This window comes from Tupaia chinensis, unplaced genomic scaffold (genome assembly GCF_000334495.1).
Source record: "Tupaia chinensis unplaced genomic scaffold, TupChi_1.0 Scaffold000138_1, whole genome shotgun sequence".
NCBI lineage: Eukaryota > Metazoa > Chordata > Mammalia > Scandentia > Tupaiidae > Tupaia > Tupaia belangeri.
In genome coordinates, this window is record NW_006159608.1 from 847,485 (window position 1) to 858,321 (window position 10,837).

Consider the following 10,837-nt stretch of genomic DNA (forward strand, 5'->3'; position numbering starts at 1 on the left):
AGAGGTGGAAGACCTCTTAGAATCTTTACTTTTTTTTTCCCTTTTTTTTCTAACTAATGCACTTTCATACTTTTAGTTTCCTAACTACCCACTCAAAGGGGAACAAAACACCACACCTGACTCAGAGAGAGCAAACTGCTGCTCCTTGCCTGAGGGGTGCAAACCACTGCACCTCCTGAGAGGGGAGCAAACTGCTACCCCTCAGCCTGAGGGGTGCAAACTGCCGCCCCTCAATCTGAGGGGAGCAAACCTGGGTTACTCAAAATAGATAGACAAACATAAGACAGACAAACAAACCAGCATAGAAATAAACCTGAATGTCTACCAAACTTTGGGAGGTTCAAGGCCAGAGGGCTTACTGAATCTCCCACGGGGAGAGGCTCAAAGAGCCCACTGCTGATACCAGGCACTGGGTTCGAAGCATCCCCTCAGAAGATCTCTGGTTCATCTCTGGACCCTTTGTGGTCACCATCTTATGGACGGAAAAATAACCAGCTGTAAAAATTAATAATTAATAATTAATGTGGTTTATTTCCAAGCCAAATGAGTGACCTAGGCCCAGAGAGGAGGTATACATGCATTTCTTGGGGTGATCACGGTCAGGGGTTCCTTTTATTTGTTTTCAAGATTGCAGACAAAATTTAGTGAAGAAATTTTCCCTTGGTCTGGCCCAAAAAAGGTGGAATATGTGGAAGCGGGGACTTGTAGTTTATAGGTGGGTTCCACAATTCCTAGGCTGGTGAGTGGAAGGGAAGATCTGTGTCCTGGGAAGAGATTTACGATTTAATTTAATCTACATCTCAAGGACAGGGAAATTCTGGACCTTGGGAAGGTTAGCAAAATAATATACTGTAATCAGTTGAATATACATCTGAAAGATGCTATGCCAGGTATGCCAGGGACAGGATTTTGGAAGAACCCTGTTAAATTGGGGGGGGGGGGGGTTTTGAAGAACCCCGTTGAATTGGGGGGGGGGGGGGATGGTCTGTTAATGTTTGTGGGCATGACTCCTCCTAGGCTGTCTTGAAAGGACTTTGGAAAAATAGGAAAAAGCAGTCAGACTTCTGTCCACATTTACCTGCCAGGCAGAACTGCTTGTGGTACCAGGCAACCTTTCTAAGAGCAACTGCTAGTTTCATTGAAATCAGCCTTAGTTCCTTAGCTTTCTGGTCATATCTTCAGATATGATATGTCAGTCAAAGCCCTGGCAATAACCAGTGTTTTCAATTTCTCATGCAAGGCAACAAGTATTATGGAACTTATGCAAACAACCATACTGTCACAAAATAAGAATGCTCACCAATATTCTCCAATTCTAGGGGGATCAGAAAGAGAGGAAAGTTTGTTACAATTTCAAAGGGAAAAAAATTTAACAAATTGTTGAACCTATCAACAGCTCAAGAAGACAAAAATCCTTAAATCTGAAAAACAAAGCATAGAAGAAAATCACTAATGATTTAATAAAAAAATTCTATTTCACCAATTCAGTCTCATGAAATTAACCTCTTTTGTTGAGTTTGCAGTGTTACCATGGTCCAATCTTTTCATTTAAATCCTGGAATTTCAGAGATACAATCTCAAAGTTATCAAAAACCTATATTTGAGAGTACTTTATCAGGGGACAGCAGGTGAAGTGGTGGCCAAGGCACTGGACTCTCACATCGCCGACCACAGTTTGATTCCCAAACCTGGAGGCCTGCCTTCTCACTATCCGTACTGAGACAGGGGTATGTATATTGATTAGTCTCTATTGAAATCGAATAGTAACAATAATGATAAATAAACCTACATAAACAATTCTTTAAAAAGAGTACTTATCAGAGTCTTTTTCACTAATTTCCTTAAAAGAGGCAATTTTTGGATGATAGCATATTACAAAATGTTTTAGAAAGAGAATCAGAATAAAGCATTTAACTATAGACAACAAAACTTAAAATGGTCCTGGTTCAAGATCTGATTTTACCATAACTCAAAATAGACAAATTTGATCATTTCTGTGAAAAGCTACATTAGAACTATTTAGCATTACAAGTATGATTAATAATGCACTAATATATAACAGATATTTAAGAATCTCATACAATTTCAAAACACCCATTGACACAAATTTGTGCTAAACATCACTTCATATTTGGCAATATTTCTCATATAATTTCAACATGTCATAAAGTATAATCTGTCTTTCTGAGATATCCAAGGGCTTTGTTAAGAATTTTCAAAAATTAGTTCAAGGTCAAAAGACTTAAACTGGAACTGAAATTTTCTGTGGGATGTTTGCAAATATCAAAGGTCTACAACATTTGATTAAAACAGGATCAAGGCTCTGTGACTATCTGTTGTTTACTTAACCAAAGTGACAATTTAAAAAATTTCAAACTATAGCCATTAAAAAATTGCTCTTCAATAGATTAGAATCAGACTTTTTAACTATAGTAGCTAGATAAGCTGATTAAGACAGCAGAAGTCACACAGAATTCTTTTTTCTTTCTTATACTCAAAAAGTTTTTAAAAACTTTACTCATTTTTGTTACCATTATATAAAAACAAAAAAATTTAGACTTTATTTGTGTTTTAAATAAGTTTAGTTAATTCTAGTTGGTTTTACCTTAAGATTCCACATTTCCTTTTTTCCAACCTTTTATATTTATTTCGTTTTATCTATATTTTCTTTGTCGTCACTTACTCTAAAGCAAATTTCAAACCTCCTCCACATTAGTCAATATTCTTGAACAAAAACACACCCTCACGTCTATTTTAATTTCCTATTCACCAAAAACATTTTAATTTTCTCTGTATATTTTGAGTGTATAATTATTTCTCTAATTTCTAGCTTTGGTTACCATTATCCTGAAATTTTAACATTCATTTTATATTATATAGAAATATTTTCTTACAACACGGTGTTAACAGATTAAATTACATTTCAGACTTATGCCATAGAAAACATGGTTTCAAAGTATATACAACACTTAAACTTAGAAATAATTCAAGAAATTCATTAATATAATTTAACATACTATGCCTTTAAAATTTAAACTACTCAGAAAAATGTAAAAATGATGACAAACATTCACTCCATTTATACCTCATTTTTGTTACCATTATATAAAAACAAAAAAATTTAGACTTTATTTGTGTTTTAAATAAGTTTAGTTAATTCTAGTTGGTTTTACCTTAAGATTCCACATTTCCTTTTTTCCAACCTTTTATATTTATTTCGTTTTATCTATATTTTCTTTGTCGTCACTTACTCTAAAGCAAATTTCAAACCTCCTCCACATTAGTCAATATTCTTGAACAAAAACACACCCTCACGTCTATTTTAATTTCCTATTCACCAAAAACATTTTAATTTTCTCTGTATATTTTGAGTGTATAATTATTTCTCTAATTTCTAGCTTTGGTTACCATTATCCTGAAATTTTAACATTCATTTTATATTATATAGAAATATTTTCTTACAACACGGTGTTAACAGATTAAATTACATTTCAGACTTATGCCATAGAAAACATGGTTTCAAAGTATATACAACACTTAAACTTAGAAATAATTCAAGAAATTCATTAATATAATTTAACATACTATGCCTTTAAAATTTAAACTACTCAGAAAAATGTAAAAATGATGACAAACATTCACTCCATTTATACTTACCCAATTTGTTTTTAACCATTATCTTTGAGTTGCTTATGAAAAACAAGGCTATTCATCTAAGGTGTTTTCTTTTGAAGTAAAGGAAAAACAAGCTAGCCCTACATCAGCTAGTCTCATTTTATCTAAAGATTGAATTACCAGACACAAGAGAGTTCTCTGTTTCCTCAGTTTTTCTGTAGCCAATTTGTTTTTAACCATTATCTTTGAGTTGCTTATGAAAAACAAGGCTATTCATCTAAGGTGTTTTCTTTTGAAGTAAAGGAAAAACAAGCTAGCCCTACATCAGCTAGTCTCATTTTATCTAAAGATTGAATTACCAGACACAAGAGAGTTCTCTGTTTCCTCAGTTTTTCTGTAGCCTAACTGTCCATGTGGCACCAAGAATGGCCATTTATGACAGAAGCCATTTGGGCCCTTGATTCACATGCTAACAGTTCTGAAGACTTTTTGATTCATATTTAACAATTCTAAATCAGCTTTATCAAAGATTTTACACAAGTCACGTGAACTTGAATAGCATTTGAGTATATTTTAACCTATAAGGACGCATTTAAATCAATTTGGTACCACACACAGACATATACATAAACACAACATACCACACATATATGTACACACATATAATACAGAGTCAAAGAATTATAGCTTTTATTTTTGAATTTTAGTCAAGAAACTGTAAAACACATTAGTTTGAAAGAACAGTATGAGTCAAACTGCATCACTACCTGGAACAAGTTCCTTTATCCTCACATACAGCTCAAGTCTTCTAGTCAATTCTAGAAGGTAGATTAGGAAATTTGCATATTAAAGACAAAGAATACTGACCAAAATTGATACCAAGGGAACATAAGATTGTAGAAATTTCTTGTACTATTTTACTAAATGTGCAGATGGCATAGGAACTACTTAACAAATCCATTCAAATTAGACAGGTGACTGGCTCAAAAAGTTCCAAACACAATATGCTATCTCCACATAAGGCCCAAGACCCTTTACATTTCCTATATGGGAAGTTGGTAACAGGTTGTTTATGTGAGAAAAGAGGAAGAAGGTTGTTAATAGAGGATATCCCAAACAATTTCCAAAAGATTGCTTATATTAGTAACAATAACAACCAAATTCAAAAACCTCTTCATGAAGAACAAAGACTTTCCAAACAGGGCATAGAATGTGGAATGTTCTCCCCAATTATTCCCCCCAAAATTCACGCCCACAAAAGGACTAAGAAAGGAAAGGAGTCTTGCCTCAAATAGTTCCTACCACTAACCAGATAACAAAGAACAGATGACACAACCCCTTATGGATGGGGCTCCTTGTTATGACTAAAAATTGAGAGCTTGACATATTTGGTACAAAAAGTGTGCTCTGTGAAATCTTACATGGCGTATGTTCTCAGCTTTTTCAGGCTGGTCACATGTAAATCAATCTGAGATGTCAGGGACCATGAGAGAACTCCCATCAGGTTACAAATCAAGCTCTCAAAGATATAAGAAGACAAAAGAACCTCATCCAATCTTTGCAGAGACCCAAAGCCAAGTTAGTCCAGCTAGGTGATGGCCTGATGAGAACTTCAAAATATGCCAGCCTGGGTGAGTCCAACTTTAACGATGGATCTCATGAGGTCTAGTGAGGTAGGAGACAGGGACCCTAAAACTATAATTAGGGTACAGACCCAAAATGAAATTACAAAATGGCTAAGATTTGAGACAGACACAAAGTAGCTCTGCTGCTTGCTGTTTGAGAGGCTGCATGCAGAGGTTGCTCAGTGACTGACCTAGGCAGCCTGACCTAGACCCAAAATGAAGGCTTTTTCCAGGCACCATTACCTTCTAGGAAAAGGATAAGATAATAGTTTTCATGTCCTAAAGCTTCTAGACAAAGGATCTCCTGACCTTCACACCCACTCCAAAACTAGGAAAATAATTGGACCCACCCACTATGTGCCCCTCTCCACTAGGAGGGGCACAAGACCCACCTTGAACAGGTCCGGACTAAGCCCTTCCTGACCCAAAGAAAAACTCCTTATCACAATTCTTTCTTGGCCACCTATTTTTGGGAAACTATCCCTTCTTGGGAGCTCTGTTTTTCCTTCCCTCTCTTTTAATAAACTCCCCACTTGGCCACAGCTACTCTTCCGTGTCTGTGACTAATTCTTCCTGAGCCTGAGACAAGAACCTGTGTCTCACTGCAAGTGTGGGCCTGATCATCTCTGCATCCCCTCGTTCTTACATCAGTAGACCTGTGTTCTGACCTCCTTAGGACAAATGACACAGAAATAGAGACCATATCCAGGTAGAAAAAACCAGGCAGAGTACTCATGCCAGAAAAACGCTATGGGGACCAGCAAATGGCACAATGGCTACATAGATAGACTCTCACATGGCCCAACCGCGGTTTGAGTCAGCTTCAAAATCCCGCCCAGCTCGTGTGCGTGCACACCCTAGATCCCAAGAAAAAAATAGAGAAGGGATTCAGCGTGGCCATCCCCCCTCAAGGAGGTGTCTCTGCCTCTTTCTCTCTCTTTCCAGAGAGTGCACGTGCCCTAAGGCAAAAACCTCTCAGAAAAAAAAATGTAAAGAAAAAACACTATGACTCACTATACTGGGGGGGCGGGGGGACTATTTCATACTAATCCTTTTCTCGCATTAATCTTCATTTAGAAAAGAGACTAAACAGTGATCTTTACCATCTATTGAACTGAATTCCACAGAAAGCAGGAGTCTGACTGCTAAGAAGTTCTTCCATTTTTGCCAACTTGCCAGGTCCTGAGTTCTCTTGGCTTGCCGGGTCCTAAGTTCTCTTGGCTGTGACGTCTGGAAGAGCAGAGCAGCTTTGGTTTACTCCACTTACCACACCAAATCTATAGTAACCATGTGCCCTAAGGTTCACTGAAAAATCACTGACACAGAGGAAGAGGAAAGACACACAAATAAAGGAAAAGGCACTCCATTTAGCTTATACCACGCACATGGGACCCACAAAACTCCTCCTTTAAGAAAGGCCAATCTACTGGAAGTTGTACACTCTGAAGGGCAAAGGAGGTCTGGAGTTACGCTAAAAATGGGTGAAGAGAGAGAATGTAAAGAACTTAGCCATTCTAGGCCAGAGGTCACACTTCTTATCTCTTTTCCCTCATTTTAATAAAAGTCAAAGGTGTAACATCAGAAAAGATTTCACTTCTGCTGTTGACTTTACTGATATAAATGAATCCACATTTCTTTTCACAGAAGGTTAGCCAGCAGACCCTCTAAAATTCTAAGCATGTTACTTTTATTTTTCCCAAAAAATGATTAGAAAGCTAATTCCTTAATATAAGTACCCATTCTTTGTCCCCTGCTCCCTGGATCCCAGAGAACATTGGGGACAGATAATGTTATAAAGAGTTATCTTTTTCCTTTCTTAGAATCATAGTTCAAAGTTCCCAGTTCTACAAAATATACCCTAAGGGCTACAAGATGGAATTGAGCTCTCTTTCAGTTTCCCATAATGATGTCTTATTCACGAATGGTTCAAACAAAACATAAAATCAAATGTACAAGTTACCAAATTTCCAAATGGTCTCTCAAGACTTCTTGACCCTGTATCCAAAGGGGAAGATCACACCAAACAAACGTTCTGTTAAAGCAGAAATCAAACATCTAAAGGGAGGCTTATAGCTACTCTTTAGCCAAACAGAAGAAAACCCACCAAAGATCTTTGGGGAAAGATAGGCCTTGGTGTTGTCACACACTAGTCCCACAACTTACCAGACATCTACCAAATCCAATTGAATCCAATGCCGTGTTTCCTTCACCACAAAACTTAAATCACCATGGGTCAATGGCTCCTGGTCAGCAGCCAATCACCCAGGACTGTCCCTGAGACAAGATGCTCAGGCAACTGCAGGACAAGTTGTGAGGGTGGCCATCAGCCAAGGGTCGCTGTACCTTGGGTGAGACACCCACTCAGGACCTTATTCCCATCTGGGTCACCAATAAACTGTTACTGAACTCAAATCAGGTTTTCTCTCCCAAGCTCTGTGAAACCAAACCTTAGGCACATGGTATGATGAAGGAAAGTACAGCTTTATAGCAAAGTGCAAAGCAAGGAGAGCAGGCAGCTCATGCTGAAAAGACCTGGTCTCCCCAAGATGTTCCCCCACACGTGTTTTTAAGGGCAAAATTAGGGACAGAGGTCCCAGGCACATGATCAGTTCAGTGATTGGTTCAAGAGGGCGTGATCAACTCGTGGGCATTCTTGATTGGTGAAGCCTTAATCAAATTTCTCTTCAGGTTTCTGGAGTCATTCGGCCTGGAGTCTTTGAGCTCACAACCAGCAGTTTCCATCCTACAAAACATCTACAAAATATTTAAATGAAAACCTTCTCTTTCCTGTGAGAGTTTTAGAAGTCAAATGGCCCTCATTCATGGTTCATGTTGGTCATTATCATAACCAAAGTCTGAAGACTTACTCCTCACTGGGCCATTACAATGTAAATGGACTTTATATTTCAGGAACCCTAGAAAATACATTAAGGGGTTATTATGTGGGGAGCCAAAGAGGGGACGTGAGGAATACGTAGGACGTAACCACCAGAATAAGACCAAGGTCTTCATCCGGACATAGCCTTGGGTGGCTGAATTGTTATGAACAAAATGTCTTGTGATCATTTTAAACTAAATGTTCCAAAATATTGTTATAATGATAGTAATATTCTTTCCTAACCTAATGCTTCTCTGCTTCTGTAACTTGCTTGATAATAGTAATGAGAATGATTCCTCATTATATACAACTAGAGGGGGGAATGTTAGGCCGAATTGACACAACCACCGCCATGTTAGACCCTCAAGGACAGAACCTGGGGAGTCTGAAACCACATATAAACAAAGTAAGATGGGCCCTGATGATGCCAGAGCCAGGTCAATCTGACCTCAACTGAAAGTCCTAATCTAAACCTAAACATAATGACAGTTAGCTGTCACACACCCCCCTCCCTCAAGTGGAAAATTACTGACTGTACTTCCTGCATTGTGATTCAGAGCTATAAAAGATCCCTTTATCTTAGGCTCGGGGTCCTTGTTAAGGCCCGCTGCGACGGGCAGAAACTTGGACCCCAGCTAGCTGGAAAAAGAATAAAAACTTATTTTGCAGTTGCATTGTCGTTGTCTTTTCTGTGTCTCCACCAGTTAGACCGATCTCTGGACCCTTACACGTACTGGGTTTCAGTTTGAGCCATCTCCTCCTGTTCACTTCTCCTCCTTGATTGCGCCTCGAGTCCATTTTGGCATTGACTCAGCCCTCGAGTCATGACCTTCTGCTGCCAGCCTACAACGACCTGCACCCTCATCAGCTTGTCCCTTATTTACTGAGTTTGTAAATGTATTTCCCCTATGTTTGTTATTAAACACATTGAAAATCTAGCTTTGTGTCTGTCTCTCTCTAAGTAGGATTCTCACCAGGGAATCTTTATTGTCCCTGGCACCACCCTGGACTGTAAGCCACTATATTTCTACGTTGCACCTTGACTCTTAATTCTCTTTCCTTGTGATGATATAAATTCTTTCTCTTTGTGACACACATCCAGACCCAAGAAATACAAAGGACTCCTTATAGAATCAACATGAGAAGATCTTCCCCAATGCACATCTTAGCCAGATTAGCCAAGCCCACAAATAAAGACAAGATATTAAAATTGGCAAAAGAGAAATGAGAAGTGACTTACTAAGTAATCTCATCAGGTTAATTCTGGACTTTTCAACCAAAACAATGCAAGCAAGGAACAAAGAGGAAGACATACTGAAAGTGTTAAGAGAAAAACAATTTCAACCAAGATTGTTATACCCAGCAAGAGTATCTTTCATATGAGAAAAAAAGATTAAAATCTTTTCAGATAAACAAAACCTGAAAGAATTTGCCAACACCAGGCCAGCTCTTCAGGAAACTCTGAAGAGAGTCTAGTTCCAGAAAAACTAAGAACGAATAGCCAAAAATAAGGGAATAAAAGACAACCAAGTCAATGGCTAACTTAAAGCTAGGGACAAGTCCAGAAATATTGATAATAGCATTGAATGTTAATGGATTAAATTCTCGTATCAAGAGACATGGACTGGCTGAATGGATAAAAAAAAAAAAAAAAAAAAAAAAAAAAAAAAAAAAAAAAAAAACAAGAAACTCTATCTGTTGCCTACATGAAACCCATATCATGGATAAAAACACACATGGACTAAAAGCGAAGGGCTAGAAAAAGGTATTCTATGCAAATAGAAAAACAAAAAAAAAGCTGGAGTAGCGATACTAATTTCTTACAAGATAGACTTTAAAATAAAAATTGTTCAAAAAGACAAAGAAGGATACTATATTGTAGTAAAAGGGTTACTAGATCAAGAAGATATAACACTAATAAATATCTATGCACCTAACACAGGAGCATCCAAATATGTAAAGGAAAGACTGCTAGATCTAAAAAGAAAGATAGACTGCAACACACTAATTGTTAGGGACCTCAATACCCCACTATCTCCTCTGGACAGATCATCTAGACAAAAAATAAGTAAAGAGGTAAAGAATTTAAATGATACTATAAATCAAATGGACTTAACATATGTCTATAGAACTTTCCACCTGAAAACCACTAGATACGATTTCTTCTCACCCCCACATGGAAGCTTTTCAAAGATTGACCACATGATAGGGCACAAATCAAGCCTCTGCAGATTCAAAGGCATAGAAACTATATCTAGCATTTTCTCTGACCATGATGGAATTAAACTTGATTTTAATTTCAAGAGAAATCCTTAAAAATACACAAATACAAGGAAACTAAATAGCCTACTCCTGAATTACTTCGCAACTAATGACAAAATTAAGACTGAAATAAAAAGATTAATGGAAACCAATGACAATGAGGACACAAGTCTCCATAATCTTTGGGACACTGCAAAAGCAGTCATAAGAGGGAAGTTCATAGCAATTAGTGCACATAAGAAGAAGATGGAAAGAAGGCAAATGGATCACCTAACATTGTGCCTCAGAGAATTGGAAAAGCAACAGAAAAAAAAAAATCCAGGAGAAAAGAAATAATAAAGATTCAAGCAGAATTAAATAAAATAGAAAATAAATGAACTATACAGAAAATAAAATAATGAAAGTAAAAGTTGGTTCTTTGAAAAGATAAACAAAATTGATACACCACTAGTGAGAC